This window comes from Anser cygnoides, chromosome 1, assembly GCF_040182565.1.
Source record: "Anser cygnoides isolate HZ-2024a breed goose chromosome 1, Taihu_goose_T2T_genome, whole genome shotgun sequence".
In the NCBI taxonomy this organism is placed as follows: Eukaryota; Metazoa; Chordata; class Aves; order Anseriformes; family Anatidae; genus Anser; species Anser cygnoides.
This window is the reverse complement of record NC_089873.1, coordinates 170,565,622-170,579,903: the sequence shown is the minus strand read 5'-3', so window position 1 is coordinate 170,579,903 and position 14,282 is coordinate 170,565,622. Positions and strand designations below refer to the sequence as shown.

General features: G+C 40.3%; 1 long non-coding RNA gene across 1 annotated transcript in view; it reads left to right on the top strand.

Annotated features, from left to right (window-relative positions):
• The first annotated feature begins 11,765 nt into the window (after positions 1–11,765).
• LOC106049722 (uncharacterized) overlaps positions 11,766–14,282 on the top strand; it is a 64,614-nt gene continuing 62,097 nt past the window's right edge. Inside the window, exon 1 of the long non-coding RNA XR_010827471.1 lies at positions 11,766–11,832. This is a non-coding gene — a long non-coding RNA (uncharacterized lncRNA). The remainder of the gene's footprint in view (positions 11,833–14,282) is intronic.

The window sequence follows — 14,282 nt, the reverse complement described above, 5'->3', positions numbered from 1 at the left end:
GCAGTGTTAGAAGAAAGTTTAAATCATTTTTTTTTCAGACTTTTGTTTAATATCAAGGCACATTAAACTGGAAATTTGAAAATAATCATTTCAGTGCTTCTTCCAGATTTTGGGAGTCATATAGTTTCTTGTTTGTTTGTTTGTTTGTTTTTCCTAATCATCTCAGACCAGCTTTATTAGGCATTTTATAATATGAGGCAAATTGTGAACTACTAGCTATTTAATTGTCTTGGAATCCTTCAAAGGAGTTTGAGTAATAAGGACTACTCAAAATTTGTCTTTGAGGAGCACCTTGATGTTGTATGGATAACTGACATTCATCTAATACTGTACTTGTCAACTGTCATGTGTGAGCTGGCTCACTTGCACACTCACCTTGGTGATTTAACTCTCAGTAAATTTTCAGAGTAGCTTTCAACTCACTGACTTTTTAATTAAATCAGTGAAGGAAAAGAACATAGCAAAAGAAGCAAACCAGTTACAGAAGTAGTAAATAAGCTGTTCCCGGAGTTTTAATTTGGTGTCTCTACCATTCTTTAACAAACTCACTTTCACTCAGGTGACTCTATGTTTCTCTGGTATACTCTATATCTTTTCCTAACATTACCACCAAAACCTAAATACTCCTCCACTTCCTTTATAATTTTCCCTTCGAAACTGTTACGTGATCTTCATTTTCATAACATTTTGTTTCATATTCTTTGCCTTCTGTCATTTTTAAGAGAAGAGTGGAGAAACTTGCAAGAATTAGCAGTACGCTACACTCCATTCTTTGAACCCCTTTATCTTTAGAGAAGTAATCTCTGGCCTCAGAGGGGCAAACAATATGTTTAAAGTTGATAGTATTTAAGGTCACAAGCAACTGAAACAAACATCTTAGAATAATATGCAATATTAATAGTATAATGCAAGCTCATTGTGTTTACAGCACAAGTTTAAATAACTCCTGCAGAAACAGATGAACAAACAATAAAATTGTGCATGGATTTAAGCTTTTCCATGTTCCTGGTAACAGATTTCTTATTTTCAAATGCTGTAGGGCTCTAACCTACCCCAGATATTCTTTAAAAACCCACAAGGTAATTTTCATTTTTTCTACGAATTACTACATATATATATATACACACACACGTATATGTATATATTTTTTTCAAAGAATCCATGCCATATGAAGAACTGAAAAGTACAGGAAAAGAGACAGATATTCAGTTGTGTAAAAATCCATAATTTCAGTGTAATTTTGGCACTGTGGGATATCTTGCTTGCCTTTCACTTGCTGGCCCAAAATGTTCAAAGGCTCCAAATAGTTTTGCAAGCTCTGTAACAGTATCAGTGTTTGAGTACAAAACCTAAAATGATCTAGAAGATCTAAACCCAGGTAACTGAATGTCTGTCTCACAGAGAGACAAAAATGAAAAAAAAAAAAAAAAAAAAAGGCAAACATAAAGAACTGCTACACTGTTCATATTACATTTACCTCCTTAGTTACCACATGCTTCTAGCAGATCAGTGTCTGCTAAATACTATCACAAATGTTCTGCAAAAATGTACATTGTAGAAGAACAGACAGACAAAATCTGTTTGAACGGTTCAATGGTAGTTGCTCAAAATTTACAGGAACTGCTCTGACAGTTCTTTATCTTTCTCCTCTTAGATTTTTAAATCTTTTTAAAACATGAATGTAAAATTAACAGACAAAGCTGTTGGCAGTATGCATATATATTTCATGTTGAATATGAGTGAAATGAAAAATAGAAGTCATGGAGCAGAGTGTACCCTCAGCAAATATGCAGATGACACAAAACTGAGAGAGAGACTGAAACACCAAATTGTTGTGCGGCCACCCAGAGGAACCTTGAAACAACCTCATGCAATTCATCAAAGGATTGAAAAGTCCTACACTGTCCCACGTTCCTGAGAAGGAATAACCCCATGTACCAGTACATGGTGGGAGCTGCCCAGCAAGAAAGCAGCTTGTCAGAAAAGGCCCTAGGTGTCTTAGTGGACACAAAGTGGAGCATAAGCCAACAGCGTGCCCTTGCCACAAAGAAGTCTAGTTGTATCCTGGGCTGCACTGGGACTGTTGTCAGCAAGTCGAAGGACGTGATTCTTCTGCTGTGCTCAGCACTGGCAAGGCCACACCTAGAGTACAGTGTTCAGTTCTGGGCTTCCCAGTACAAGAGGGACATGGATCTTCTGGAGAGTGTCCAGCAAAGTGACACAAAAATGAAGAGACTAGAGCACCTGTTCTGTGAAGAAAGGCTGAGACAGCTGGGATCTTCAGCGTAGAGAAGAAAAGGTTCACGGAGAATCTCATCAATGTATATAAATACCTGAAGCGAGGGTATAAAGAAAGTGGAGCCAGACTCTTTTCATTGTCCAATGACAGGCAGCACAAGAGTCGATGAACACATGCTGAGGATGATCAAATAGTGGCACAGCTTGTCCATAGACACTGTGGAGTCTCTCTCCTTGGAGATATTCAAAACTCATCTGGACATGTTCCTAAGCAGCCAATTTTAGGTGTCGCTGCTTGAGCAGAGGGGTTGGACCAGATGACCTCCAGAGGTCACTTTTAACTTCACCTGTTCCGTGACTGTGTGAAGTCAATAACATTCACTTATATAGAGCTACTCTCATTGATAATTTGGGTATGAATGGATGTATTTTGAGTACTGACTGTGTCACAGAATCACAGGATCATAGAAAGGTTTGGGTTGGAAGGGACCTTTAAGACCACCTCGTTCCAGTCCCCCTGCCATGGGCAGTGATAGCTTCCACTAGACGAGGTTGCTCAAAGCCCCATCCAGCCTGACCTTAAACACTTCCAGGGAGGGAACAACCACATCTTCTCTGGGCAACCTGTTCCAGTGACTCATCGCCCTCATAATAACAAATTTATTCCTAATATCTAAACTAAATCTACCCTCCTTTATTTTAAATATGTTATCCCTTGTCCTATCACTACACTCCCTGATAAAGAGTCTCTCTACATCTTTCCTGTAGGCCCCCTTTAAGTACTGAAAAGTTATGTCATTTGAGTAGATGGTAGTTTTAACTTGTGTTATACTTTTTAATACTTTTTACCTTTGTTTGCTCTACAAATTGAACTTTTTGTAAGTCTTCATAGCTCATTGAGGAACTTTTTATTCTGTAGATAATACAGTTCAGTTAAATTTCATTTGGGATGTATTAATGTATCCCATGCTTTGGATGTATCCAGAATCATTCAAAGCAATATGTGTACTACATCATGAATCTTCGCAATAAAGCTGAAATCCTGTTGGGTTCCAACTCCTGACAAGTAAAATAGTTCTTGCTCAAACTAAAATAAATACCTACCTTCTGCATTCAGTCAGAATGAAAATAATAATAATAATAATAATAAAAATGCAGAAAATCTCCAGAAAGTGATCTTATCTGTTTATGCCAGGTTTCCAGTTCCTCCTGTGATAGTGTAGGATGTATTATAATATCTTCATCCACCAATAAACACTGTGCCCAGATTTTTCCTAGGTCCTCCTGGGAATGGGTCCTCACAAGACAGTATTTATGACCTGCTTTGATGTGTTTTATGTATGCTAGAAGATGTACCTCTCATTCTGTAATAGAGAGACCTTTTGCTTTATCTTGAATGGGATAAAGGTCTTACAACAAAGGTCCTACAGCTGTGCCAAAGGGAACACTGTCTACTAATCCTCTTAGATACTGGCAATTTAATGTACATGGGCCTTGAACTAAACAAGCTAGCCTACTTTTGAGGGGAAAACAACAACAACAACAACAACATTTTTATTCTGCTCCACCACATCTCAACATAAAAAAGAAATATTCCAGAAGTCCTAGATGGACTTTTTCACTTTTGCAACCACTTTCTAATCCAAGGCTTCAGTATTCTTCAGGGATTTATGGAGATTTTAGGTTGCTGTCTGGCTGAACTATAGCCACACAGTCAACAGCTCCTCCCAATTTAGTGTCATCCACAATCCATAGACTTACTTAATACACCTTCAAGTCTTGTATCAAAGTCATTTATGAAAATGTTAAAGAGAACTGGCCCTAAAATGGAGCTCTGAAGAATCCCACTAGAAACTGGCTGCCAGCCTGAAGTAAACCCATTTACTATAACCCTTTAAGCCCAACCCATCAGCCAAATTGTTCACCCATCATATTATGTTTTTATCTAGATGTATGCTGGATATTTTTGTTCAAAAGGATACTGTAAGAAACAGTATTGAAAGCTTTCCTGAAATCCAAAAAGATTATATCATCTGGCTTCCCTTGGTCAACTAGGTGGGTGACCTTGTCACAAAAGGACAATAAGTTCATTAAGCAGAACCTTCACCTCATGAACTCATGTTGGCTATGATCAATGACCACATTGTCCTTCAAGTGTTTTTCAATAACTCCCAGAATAATTTTCTCTTTAATTTTACCAGACAATGAAGTGAGACTGACAGGCCTGTGGTTACCAGGGTCTCCTTTCTTGCCCTTCTTGAAAATTGGAACAATGTTTGGCAGCTTCCAGTCAACTGGGACCTCTCCAGATTCCCAAAACCATTGAAAAATAATTGAGAGAGGTCTTGTGATGATATCAGCCAGCTCTCTGAGTAACCTGGGATGAATTACATTGGGCCTCATAGACCTATATATGTCCAGCTGGAGCAACAAATCTTGCACAACTTCAGGGTTGGTTGGGAGTTTGTCATTACCACAGTCATGGTCCTCCAACACAGGGCACCTGGGGTCCCAGACCACATCATCAGTGTTGAAGACAGAGTTTAATGAAGAAGGCATTAAACTTCTCTGCTTTGCCTATGTCTCTGTTTGTGAGGTGACCATCCTCACCAAGTAACGGACCAATGTGTCCTCTGTTCCTCTTTGTTTTTGCTGTTAGCATATAAAAAAAAATGACCAACCAAGCAACCAACCAAAAAAAAAAAAAATCCTCCACAGTTCTGGCCAGCTTCAACTCTAATTGTGCTTTGGCTGCACAATTCTTCTCACTATCAGACTCAAACAATCAGACTCCCTGTAGTACTCCCATGTTGCCTGACTTCTCTTCCAGTGGCCATACACTTTCATTTTCTTTAGAAGATCCCTGTCCAGCCAAGCTGGCCTTCTGCCCTACCTGCTTGACTTCCAATATTTTTTTAATTGCCTCTTCATGTGCTTTTAAGAGGTGGAACTTAAAAATTGACCAGCACTGATGGACCCTGATGCTATCAAAAGCAGTTTGCCAGGGGATCTAACTAGTTCCCTGAGCAGTCTGCTCCCCCCAAATCCAGGGTTGAAGATTTCGTGGCAGTTTTCCTCCTAACACCAATGATTCTGAAATAAATTACTTTATGGTCACTATGGCCAAGACAGTCACCATTTGCCACTTCGCTCACGAGACCCTCTCCGTTCACAAGCAAGAGATCTAGGAGGGCATCTCTCCTTGTCAGCTCCCTTAGTACCAAGAAGTTATCATCAAGGTGTTTCAGGAATTTCCTGGACCTGTTTGAATCAGCTGTACGGTACTTCCAGCTCATGTCTAGTAAGTTGAAGTCACCCATAAAAACACGGGCAGCTGATCTAGTTCAGGATCTAGCCTCTTAGTTCCTTAAAGAACAATTGAGTGGTGTTGTCATTCTGGCTGAGTGGTCTATAGTAGACTCCCACAACAACATCCACTTTATTTGCTTGTCCCTTAATCCTTACCTAGAGGCTCTCAACCATGTCATTGCCAACTGCAAGATGTGCACAGTTTGGACCCTCCATTACATACAGCACCACACCCCTGCTTTGCCTGCCCCGCCCATCCTTTCTGAAGAGCCTATAATAGTCCATAATAACACACCAGTCACAGGACTCTTCCCATCAGATTTCATTTATGCCAACAATGTCATAGCTCTGGTACTTATCCCTCATGCTGCACACATTAGTGTAGAAACATTTCAAATGTGCTTCATTGTACCCACCGCTTTGTGGAGCAGACTGAAGGATCTCACTAGCACGCAGTCCCTCAGATTTTGGTGTGCCATCCCATCACCAGCAGGCCTGATTTTATTCCTTTTCCTCTTCAAATCTTGCTTAACCCCCTATAGATCAGTCCTTCTAACTCCCACACAAAAATCGTTTTCCCCCTCTGAGAAAGGTGCAACCCACCCCATGACAGCAGGCTTGGTGTTGTGTACACCATCCCATGAACAAAAAACAAAATTCTGATGGTGACACCAGCCTCACAGCCATGTATTAATCAGTTGGGTCTGCCTGTTCCTTTCAGTACTGTTATTCCTGCTATTGGAAGTATAGGGAAAAGCACTACCTGTGGGCCTTACCCTTTAATCAATTGCTCCAAAGCTCTGAAGTCCCTCTTGATTGCCCTTGGACTTCTCTTTGTAACTTCATCACTGCCAATGTAAAACAAACAAACAAACAAACAAAACAAAAACAAAACAAAACAAAACAAAACTGAATAATAATCAGAGGGCTGTACTGTGCTAATGACTTTTCTAGTGATGCCTCTTACCCAGGCCCCAGGGAGGCAGCAGACTTCCTTGGATCCGGACAGCATATCAGGCTCCCTGTTCCCTTCAGAAGGGAGTAATCTATAACAATAATCCTCTTTTTTTTTTTTTTTTTTTTTTTCATGGAGGTTGTTGTGATACAGGGGATAGGCTGACTTGTCCTAGGCAACCGCTCCAACCTGGATGGAAATTCATCCACATCGTTTGTCCATCAAATTCCAGAGCCTCATGTATGTTGTGTAATGGTACCTTGAAAGATGAGATAGGCAGGGAGGGAGTTCACTTGCCACCCTGAAGAGAAGCCTGCTTCTATCCCCCCTGTCTCTTAGGTCCCCTCCTACTGCCTGGTGGCAAGAAGGTAGGGGATCTTTTGTTTCTTGTGTTGTGGCTGACCAATGAGTCTGTGTCAGGGATGTTAGAGTATGTTTCCACCAGTGGATCTCCTTCTCCAGCTCTCCAATGATCCTCAGCTTGCCCCACCTCCTCCCAAAGTTCTGTCACAATGCTGAGCAGTTCTACTTGACACATCAGTTCTACCTGTGCTTATATCCCACAGGTTTACTCACTGCTGCCATCAGAGACTGACAGAAATCTGGGGCACACCCTGCCGCCTGAGACCTGGATGGCCATATGTTCGTTCCCTTGGGTGCTCTGTCTGAGTAGCTGTGTCATTTTCTGTAGCTGGAGAGGCCATAAAGGACACAGAGGACATGTCTTTCTGCTAGGTGGATAACATGACTGTGAGCAGGTTACAACCGCTGTTGGAAGTGGCAGTGACAGCGCTCTCCCTGAGCACCCTCCCACACAAACTGCCAGGAAAATATGGGGAATGTCCGAGGAGTAGAGAAAGGGACCCCTTTAGTAAAAGCGTTAGAAAATAGGAAAAAAATAAATGATGGGACTGCTGGACTGTCGAAGAAGTGGGCTATGACCCTATGTAAAGAAAAGTTGCCTTTCTACACTCAGGATGGAGACACACAACTTCGATAGCCATTGATTGGGACCTTTGATCATCAGAAATTAACCTTCCTTCAGTATCACCTGGTAGATCAGCATCCTTATAAAATGGACTTTTGGTATGTATGGGAGGACCTCCCACCCAGAGGGAGGTCAAAAATCCTGTGATAAGGTAAAAGAGGAAAGGACAGTAGGATTGCGATCAACTATAACCACTCCAGTGGCTCTACATTACTCATCCCCAGAGTTAGTAGGGATGTGTTCTGTGGTACTCGATGTTATCCCAAACCCTACAGCAATGGGGAGTGGATATGCGGGGGGGGGGGGGCAATGGATTCCTCCTCGGATGCAGTGGGCTGGTCATCCATGCAATCCTGATGATATAGCACTCTGGGAAAGTAAAAAGCCTAGATTACAAGAGGATGCTGAAAGATGTGCCCATCTGTTCTCTAATGTTTACGCTGGTTATAATCCAAATTGGCAGGGCACCCGAATTCTCTTGAGAGAACTGTTTAGGTCTGATAAGAATGATAAAATTCTTGCTAAAGATGTGGAATTTGTGCAACAAGTAAACTTCCTTCCCAAACTGATCCTTCAGGGGCTTCCCACAGGCAGCAGCTCTTCAAGAACTGCTCCAATATGGCTCCGTACCACGGGGTCCATCCGTCAGGAGTAAACTGTTCCAACCTGGGTCCCCCACGGGTGGCAGCTCCCCCCAGATCCCCTGCTCCTGTGTGGGCTCCTCTCCACAGGCTGCAGCTCCGGCCCGGGGCCTGCTCCTGCGGGGGCTCTCCATGGGCCGCAGCCTCCTCCAGGCCACATCCACCTGCTCCACCAGGGGCTCCTCCACGGGCTGCAGCGTGGAGATCTGCTCCGTGTGGGACCCGTGGGCTGCAGGGGGACAGCCTGCTCCACCAGGGGCCTCTCCACATGCCACAGGGTAACTTTTGCCCTCGTTCCTGGAGCACCTCCTGCTGTTCTTCTGCGCTGACCTTGGTGTCTGCAGGGCTGTTTCTCACCCCTCTCTCTCTCCCAGGTGCTGTTGTGCAGCAATTTTTTCCCTTTCTTAAATATGCTCTCACAGAGGTGCAAACAACGTCGCTTATTGGCTTGACTCTGGCCAGCAGTGGGTCCCTTTGGAAGCTGGCTGAAACTGTCCGTTATCTAACATGGGGCAGCTTCTGGATTCTTCTCACAGAGGCCACCCCTATACCCCTATGCAACTGAAACCTTGCCATGGAAACCCAATATAGGCCTGCATTATGTTTTCTGCATTATGTTTTCTAGATTGAAGAAGATTAAAAGTATCTATGAAGAAAAGCCATATTCAATATAGCTGCATTATTAAGTACTGTTTTGTTTAAAAAACAATACAAAAACGAACAAACAAACAAAAACATAAAACACACAACCACACACATGCACACACCATTGTAGAATTTTGGTTTCTGCTATAATGCAGAGAAGTCCTAATTATCAATGGAACACCAATATGTTGCTGTCTTCCCACTGGAGCTGGCTGAAACTGGCCCTTATCTAACATGGGGCAGCTTCTGGATTCTTCTCACAGAGGCCACCCCTTCAGTCCCCTGCTACCAAAATCTTGCCACGAAATCCCAGTACAGCCAGTTGGAGTTGTCTGGTCCAAAACAATCAAGGATTGAATTCATAAGTAAGTTATAGGTGAACAATTGGGGTCTCATATAATCTTTCTTTGGTCCCTATCTAACTAGCATACTACGTGAAAATACAAAAAGTTGTAGTACTCGGTTTATAGTTTTACTCATTTTTGAAAACTGAACTTCTGTTTCTTCTGTATTTTGCTCTGTGTCTTTTAACCTGTTAATAATCCTGGTAGGATATTCCTTTCTATTCTGCTGGAGACTCCTATCTGGGACTGTGTTGAAAGTGTTTCAGAATCCAGGTATACTATATAGACTGAATATCTATCCATAGGCTTATTGACGTAATACATTTCTGATTCCCAACTTTCTCCCACTGGAACTGTTTTAAGTCTTTTCAAAGTAACAGTAGTAATTAAGGGAAATTTAAAATAAAAATAATAATAATGAAAAGACAGTGAGAAATCTGTCAAAATGCCAACTTAAATAGTAATATGTTGGAAAAATCTGTGAGGTGTTACAAATTATTATTATTATTTTTTTTTTATAAATAAACATAAAACATATTGATGATTTACAATTTTTTTTTTCCTAAACCACTTACATATTTGAATTTCTAAGAACATATCAATGATTTTATTTAGTTAGAATAAATTAGCAATTCTATTTTTTCCTGTCTTCAGAGAACATTGCCTGAGATCACTGGTGAATAATATTACTAACATAGATTGATTTTGTACTTTTTTGCTTACAGATCTACAGATGGAAATTGTAAAATAGAATTTTACAATTCTATGGTATTACTAATATATGGTAATATTTCAAAATACAAGTTATTGTGTTTTTAACAAAAGAAATAAAACAAATATGGCTAATGAAGTGTCACTTCTGAGTCAGAATCCAGAATAATTATTTTCAACAGGTTTAGATTAATTGTGCTTTTTCTGTGATAATTTGAAAGGAGTTTTGTTTTCAAGAAAGGTGGTGGTTAAGTTTTGTATATTATTTTAAGAATATATAATGTCTGCTGCATCTCTGAATTCTCCATTCATTGTAAAGTTCTCTTGTGTAAAAAGAAGATAGTAAGACTTGTCTTTTTATAATATAATAATGTAATCTTCTCTTCTCACAGAGGTCACAGCTGCAGTTAACTTTCCCTGTAGTGGCCCACATAGTGCTCTGCACTTGTAGCTAGAACGGCCCTGATATCACACCGATGTTTTGTCTGTTGCTGAGCAGTGCTGGCACAGCATTAAGACTCCCTCCAACCCACCCCAGAGCCAGTAGGCTGAGGGTGGGCAAGACCTGGAGAGGGAACATCACCAGGGCAGCTGACCTAAACCAACCAAAGGGATATTTCATACCATATGATGTCACACTCAGCAATAAAAGGTGGGAAAGGGGAAGGTAGAGGGGGAGCGCTCATTATGAAGACAACCGTCCCTCCCAGACAATGACTACCTGTATTGATTCCCTGATTCCCTGGACTTAGCCAAATATTTCTTGTTGATGGGAAGTAGAGATTTTTTTTTTCCTTCCCTCCTGTACTTCTGCATGGCCTTTGCTGTTTTTTGTTTGTTTGATTGATTGATTGATTTTCATCCCTGCTCTTTCTTTTCTATTTAATTACCCTTATCTCAACCTTTCTTTCTTTCCAGCATACTCTCTTATCCGTCCTCTCTTCTTTGGAGGAGGGGGAGTGAGAGAGTGGTTGTGTTGAAGTGCCCAGCAGGGTAAAGCCACCACACACCTAGCCAGTGTGGGGTCCCTCCCACGGGATGATCCTTCCCAAACTGATCCTACATATGCTTGATGTAGATTGTAGTTCTTAAAGAACTGCTCCAATATTGGTCTGTAGCATGGGGTACAGTCCTTCAGGAACTAACTCCTCAGAAGGGGTCCCTCACAGGTGGCAACTCGTGACAGATCACCTGCTCTACCACTGTGGACTTCTCCACATGTTGCAGCGTGGGTATCTTTTCCTATGTGGTCCTCTGTGGGTTGCAGGGGAACTTCTGCCCTGGAGCCAGGAGCATCACCTCCCTGTTCCTCTTCACTGACCTTGGTGTCTGCAAGATTGATTCTCTCTACATTTCCTACACTACTCTATTCTGGATGCTGTTGTGCAGCAGTTTTTTTCCCCCTTTCTTAAATATGCTATTACAGAGGCAGAACAAGCATTGGTCAGTGGCTCAGCTCTGGCCAGCAGTGGAGCTGGCTTTTGGAGCCAGCTGGACCTGGCTCTTATTTAACATGGGACAACTTCTGGATTCTTCTCAAAGAGGCCACCCCTGCAGCCCCCTGAAGTACTAAAATCTTTCCACATAAACCTAAGACACCAGGAGAAGAGATAATGACGTAATATGTCATTGAAAAAGTTTTTAAGGAAGCAATTTTAGGTGAAAAAGACATCAAGCAATGGAAGTAATAATCACATATCAGAGTATAGAATCAGGAAATGGAGTTTTCGAGTTACAATCTTAATTTTCTCTTCCACTGTTAATGAATACAGATGTTTATTACCCCTTCCCTTTCCCTTTCCCCTTCCCCTTTCCCTTCCCTTTCTTCCCCTTCCCCTTCTTCCCCTCCCCTCCCCTCCCCTCCCCTCCCCTGCCCCCGCCCCCTTCTTCCCCTTCCCCTTCCCCTTCCCCTTCCCCTTCCCCTTCCCCTTCCCCTTCCCCTTCCCTTTTTTATTACTTTTTTTCTTCCCAGAACGTCCTGAGAAACACCAACCAATCCAGGTATGATATCATTTATTTAGGTAGGGTATATATTGAAGTTTTACAGAAAATGGTATCTGTAAAAATGAGCTGGATGTTTTAAAAAAATAAATCTGTCTGTTGATTAGAATCTACCAGAGTAAATCTACTCATTGGAGCTGTGAGTATTGTCAACATTTATTTATTAATTAATTTATTGTTACATTAACTCTGTAGTTAACAGATCACTGATAAAGTTATGCTTTTCCCTGCCTTAGGAAATACTATTAGCAGTTTCATTTAAGAATCAAAAGAAGAATGCAATATCTGAAAGATCTGTATTTATTTAATTAGTAGGCTAAAAAAACATTTTTCTTAATAGTTGGTATATTAGAAAACTGGTAGGTGATAGGATTCTGGTGTAAGGTGATAGGATTCTGGTGATAGGATTCTGGGTAAGCACCACATTTGCTCCCACCATTTTTTTCTGGGCTTCATCTGTACATTTCTACTAAGAATTTATTTTTGAACATATTCTCTGAGTAGTCCAAGACTTTATTTCATTAGTAATGAAGTCTCTTGTTACGCTTTCAATGTCATCTGGAGAGGAGGATTTCTGAAGAGTGAACAGAGCAGCTGTTGCCTACTAGGGAGGTAAATCAATGACTTGACATTTGGCAACTGTAAATTTGTATATAGTTTAATAGCTGAAAGGCAGTATACAAGAAAACTGCAGGCTGCCTACCTCCTGGTACATCACAACTAGTTTTTGTGAATTATTGAGTCTTAATAAAAAGGGTGTTCTTCATTTTCATAAGAAATATTAAAAAGCTTATATTTTGTTGCTTTTTTGTTTTGTTTTGTTTTTCTTTCTCAGTTCAGTCACAAATTCTGCTTTTTTAATGTTGTGAGATTTAGTAGAATGTCAGGCAATACTTACGATATATAAACACTATCAAAAAAGTATCTATATGTATATACTTTTAGGTTTGACTTCATTGGGAAACCACGATTCCTGTTCACATAAATAGGACCTAAACAAGATGCATAAAATAACATTTATAATTTTGGGGAAATAAACCTTCATGAAATCATGATATCTGCTGTGGTTTTGACAAAGCTTGAGAGAGGATTAATAGCTAAAATAAAAAAAAAAAATGCTTAAAAAACAAACCACAGGGCACATATTTCCTTTTATAGAAAGCATACTGTTTTTAGTTGTTAATAGACTATGTGTTCACACTTTAATTAACTTCATTTTGTTACTAGGATTGATATGCATAAAAAAGCATGAAAGTGTTACAACTTTTTCCATTCCCTTAAATTATTATTCTCTTTACATTAAACTGTATACACATTTACAGCTGCCAAGTGTCAAGTCATTGATTTGCCTCCCTACTAGGCAACAACTGTTCTGTTCATTCTTCAGAAATCTTGCTCTCCAGATAACACTGGAAGTGTAACAGCAAACCCTAACCCGAACCCTTACCCTAGAAAGTAAAACTCAATTGTTCAATACTGTAGTTTTCCCTGATACTAGTAGGTCATAAATTTTAATAATACTGCTGAAAATATATTACCTACAGGCTCATAACGTTTTAGGAAAATTCACAGGATCTTACCCTTTGGCCAGTGGTGGGTCACTTTTGGAGCCAGTTGAAACCGGCCCTTATCTAACATGGGGCAGCCTCTGGACTCTTCTCACAGAGGCCATCCTTGCAGCCCCCCTGTCACCAAAACCTTGCTAACTAAGCCTAATACTGTAAATGAAAATGGTTATGATTACCTTATGTTTTCCTTGCTGTTCTATCAGGAGATGGACTTATGAAAATTGTTATTGCTAAAGTTATTAAAATATTGTTATTATCCTTTTTGTATGTTTATGACTCATTTGTAAAATGAAACAGCAACCATCTGTCAGTAAGAACAATTTTATCTAACTATCCACTTAGCAGTTTTCTTCTGTTGCCAAAAGTTATATTGAATAGCCTCAGCCTAGTGAAAATTGCACTAGCATTCTTGCGTGAGAACAACTTACCATCCTAAAGTGATCTGATTATGAAAAAATGCGAGAGAAACTTGGATGGCTTATAACTTTTGAAATGAACTTGATAGAAACTAATTGCAATCAAAGGTTATCACAGAGACTGGTCTACATAAGTGGATAAATGATATGCAGTATAAATGAAGGAAAGGGAAACTACATTGAAGTATTGAAGTGACGACAGCTATGTAACTACCTAGAGAGATGAAAGACAGAAGGATCACGCAGTAATCACCTGCTGTGCAGTAGGCACAATCAAAATAGCAACATCACTTCTACCAAATGCAAATTCTCCTTTGAGTTCTGCATATACTTTAGTATTTGCACATACTGATTTGGGAACTTCTTGTCATTCTAATTTCTGTCTGATATGCTGATTTTTTGATACATTGCTTTTACTTTCTCCTTCAATGCAAAATTTCTTACCATGATGTTTAGATAGTAAGAA